This window comes from Sapajus apella, unplaced genomic scaffold (genome assembly GCF_009761245.1).
Source record: "Sapajus apella isolate SASKATOON/1434 unplaced genomic scaffold, GSC_monkey_1.0 scaffold5737, whole genome shotgun sequence".
NCBI classification, from domain to species: Eukaryota; Metazoa; Chordata; class Mammalia; order Primates; family Cebidae; genus Sapajus; species Sapajus apella.
Window position 1 is genome coordinate 1 of NW_022442661.1, and position 4,291 is coordinate 4,291.

Consider the following 4,291-nt stretch of genomic DNA (forward strand, 5'->3'; position numbering starts at 1 on the left):
GCCTCAGCCTCCTGATTAGCTGGGACTACAGGCACGCGCCACCATGCCCAGCTAATTTTTTGTAGTTTTAGTAGAGACGGGGTTTCACCATGTTGACCAGGATGGTCTCGATCTCTTGAGCTCGTGATCCACCCGCCTCGGCCTCCCAAAGTGCTGGGATTACAGGCTTGAGCCACCGCGCCCGGCCTGTAAAATTTTTCTTAATAGAAGAGTGAGGGTAGCAGTCTAAGTCCTTCCAAAGTAAATTCAAGCCTTGCAAAAACTTACTCTTTTAGGGTAAGGAAAATACAAGTTAAGATGATTTCCCCATTTTTCAAAATTTAATTTTTTCTCATTTTATTATCTATATAGAATTGGGAGTTTACTATAAGGGTAGAAACTTGGAATTGACTCCTTTGTTAAAAAAAGAAATTCCTTATTTCATTTTTTTTTTTTTTTGAGACAGAGTCTTACTCTGTCACCTAGGTTGGAGAGCAGTGGCTCAATCTCAGGTCACTGCAACGTCCACCTCCCAGGTTCAAGCGATTCTCCTGCCTCAGCCTCCTGAGCAGCTGGGATTATAGGCATGTACCACCACACCCAGCTAATTTTTATATTTTTAGTAGAGGCGAGATTTTACCATGTTGACTAAGCTGGTCTTGAACTCCTGACCTCAGGTGATCTGCCCTCCTCGACCTCCCAAAGTACTGGGATTACAAGCGTGAGCCACGCCCAGCCTCAAATGTTTTAAGTATCTAGAAGCAAAGATTTGGGATCTTTACAAGAGAATTCCGGTCATATGGGGCCTAAATATGCCTTTCTGCAGAGAAAAAAGAAAAAAAATGAGGGGCCTACATAGAATGTAACATGAGATAAGTCCAGGAAGTACATTTTCCCCAGGGATTGAATAAAGATTCACTGTCCTCATTTTCAGGAAAAATTTCTCACACAGAAATTACATACTAATCAACATTTACTCACGCGAAAAATCCTAGGATGCCCTCTTCCCGATAGATGGTTACTATGGAATCACAAAGTCCACTACGTACACAAGAAGGAAAAGTAAAATACATTAAGATTCTTTTGGAGCTATAAACAAAATAATTTCAATTATCACTTTGGACAAGGTCAAATCTACAACCTCCTTCCCCCACACTTTCCTAGCATCCTTTTAGTCTGCAAAGATAGCTAAATTTAGAGATAGAAGTGAAGCTAGTTCACGTCCGAGTCACGGCACCAGAAAAAAAAAAAAAGTGAAGCTAGTAACTACCTAGGGGTGTAGTGATATGGAGTCCGGGGCTCTGCAACTTACTCTGCAATCCTAGGTAGGCTACAAAACCTGCCTCGGCCTATTTTCTCCTATTTTACTGATTGTTGTGCAGATCAAATGATATGAGATATGAATTTGTTCTACAAGCTGTAAGGTATCATAAAAATACAAAGTAGCATTATTCTAGTACTTTGGCTTCAAAAGATCTCCTTGAGTATATGAAAACAAAAACACTTACCAGTACTTGGATTCTCTGCCAATGAACTGTACCATAGATCTCAGAGTGATCACTGTGGAACATAGAGAAAAGATGTGTAAAACTATGTTAAGACCAGATGCGGTGGCTAACGCCTGTAATCCCAGCAGTTTGGGAGGCCGAGGCAGGCGGATCATCTGAGGTCAGGAGTTCGAGACCAGCCTGACCAAAATGGTGAAACCCCCGTCTCTACTAAAAATAAAAAATTAGCCGGGTGTGGTGGCATGTGCCTGTAATCCCAGCTACTCCCTGAGACAGAAGAATTGCTTGAAGCAGGGAGGCAGAGGTTGCAATGAGCCGAGATCATGCCATTGTACTCCGGCCTGGGCAACAAGAGCAAAACTCTGTCTCCAAAAAAAAAAAAAAAAAAAAACAGAGAAGAAAAAACTATGTTAAGATAGATTTTGATAGCCCCGGGAGAAAAGATTTTCCACCTAAAGACATTTTGCTATCTGGATAAATTTGATAAAAGCAAAAACAAGCAAGCAAATAAAAACATGCAGGCAAGGCATTTTAGTCAACTGCCATGTCAACCTATCTAAAGTGGTCAGGAGAGATCAAGTTATAAAAGAAAGATAAGAAATCAGATTTCAGTTGTCAACTGCAAACATACCATGGAAGGGATGTGTGATGAGAGTAGCAGCAGAACGAGCGATCATCTCTCGAGTTGTCTAGAAACAATCAACACACACTTCTGAAATCTAAATAAATGACACTCAAATGCCTGTGAGAAGGAACATGGGTGGATATCGTGGTATAGGATGAAAAACTGAATGACACAGCCCTCCTGTCCTGGCTGGAGTCAAGAAGAGTAGTTTGAACCAGATGCGACTGATCTCATTCTCATTTTATCATATTTTTCACTCGTGGATTTTAATGTTCTATTATAGTTACTTCTCAAAATTACTCTGCAAAGCAGACTTCTGTTGTTGTTTTCTCAATTTTGCAGGTAAGAGAAACAATAAGGAAACAGGGAAGGTCCCAACAAATAGTCACTAAGCTAAAATAAAAAATATGAGGCCTTTATTGATACTTTTTTTTTTTTTTTTTGAGACAAGTCTCATTCTGTCGCCCAGGCTGGAATGCAGTGGCCTGATCTTGGCTTACTGCAACCTCTGCCTCCCAGGTTCAAGCAATTCTCTTGCCTCAGCCTCCTGAGTAGCTGAGATTACAGGCATGTACCACCACGCCCACCTAATTTTTGTATTTTTAGTAGACATGGTGTTCCACCATGTTGGTCAGGCTGGTCTCTAACACCTGACCTTGTGATCCACTCACCTCGGCCTCCCAAAGTGCTGGGATTACAGGCGTGAGCCACTGCGCCTGGCCTTATTGAAATTATTAAGTTGCTCTCTTATTGGTAAATGATATTGGAGAGCCTGATATCCATTCTAGACAAATGGCAGGCTTCACTTAGTCTCCACCCACATTTTTGGAAGATGAGAAAAACTTTGTTTTGTGACTACAATCCAGTAACTGTGCGGTATCTTAGAGCTGCTGTGTTTTTCTTAATTTATCTTTCTATTCTACGACTCTGTAAGGAAGTAATAAAGAAAATTAAATTGTAATCCTTGCATTTAAGTTCTGGGATTGTAAATGTAGCAGGTCTATCATTTCCTTTTGCATTTAAACAATATCTTTAGTCATTGAGTTTTAAGACGGCCCTCATAACTTGGAGGTAATGACAAGGGAAACAACTAAAAAAAAAAAAAAAAAAAAAAGGCAGCCCTCACTCCTTCTCTAATGGCAGTCCAGAGAAGATCCTATGGGACAGGATGGGCAAACTAAGGGAAATAACTAATTGCATGTATCTCTGCTTTTAAGCAAACTAATTTTATGAAAATTTACAGAAAATAGAGCCCATTTATCCAGTTTCCAGACCTTTAGAAATGTTTGTTTTTGGAACATTTACTTTGGACAGCCGCATTTCCTGAGTAATTATGACTTCATCAACGACAAGACAATGTGAAGACTAACAGAATAGTTCTGAAAGCCAGGCACAGAAACACCTATGGCAGAAGATGGGGGTGGGAAATGGGTGATGAGGAACATTTTAGGGTCAGAAAAATGTTGAAAGAGCATTTCTGGATAGATACTATCAAATATACAAAGGGCCTGGTCGTTATTTTTAACACTTTTTTCTAATGACAGGGTCTTGCTCTGTGATACTAGCTGGAGTGTGGTGGCACAATCATAGCTTACTGCAGCCTCAACTTCCTGGGCTCAAGTAACCCTCCCACCAACAGCCTCTCGAGTAGCTGGGACTACAGGTATGCACCACCACACACCTGGCTATTCCATTTTTTTGTAGAGAGGAGGTCTCACTATGTTGTATAGGCTGGTCTCTTAACTCTTGAGGTCAAGTGACCCTCTTGCTTCGGTCGGCCTCCCATAGTGGTGGGATTACAGGTATGAGCCACCACACCTGGCCTATTTTAACACTTCTATTCCTGAGATTTGCAACACTATTAGAAGACTTTCGGTATAAACCTCTTCAATTTTTTTTTTTTGAGACGGAGTTTGCTCGTTACCCAGGCTGGAGTGCAATGACGCGATTTCGGCTCACCGCAACCTCCGCCTCCTGGGTTCAGGCAATTCTCCTGCCTCAGCCTCCCGAGTAGCTTGGACTACAGGCGCACGCCACCATGCCCAGCTAATTTTTGTATTTTTAGTAGAGACGGGGTTTCGCCTTGTTGACCAGGATGGTCTCGATCTCTCGACCTCGTGATCCACCCGCCTCGGCCTCCCAAAGTGCTGGGATTATAGGCGTGAGCCACTGCGCCCGG

General features: G+C 41.9%; 1 long non-coding RNA gene across 1 annotated transcript; it reads right to left on the reverse strand.

The window, feature by feature from the left end:
* Positions 1–687: 687 nt before the first annotated feature.
* LOC116547954 lies at positions 688–2,530 on the reverse strand. Its single transcript, XR_004267246.1, has 3 exons — positions 2,119–2,530; positions 1,488–1,539; positions 688–1,020 (listed from the first exon to the last, which is right to left on the reverse strand). It is a non-coding gene; the product is annotated as an uncharacterized LOC116547954 (long non-coding RNA).
* Between the last annotated feature and the right edge of the window lie 1,761 nt (positions 2,531–4,291).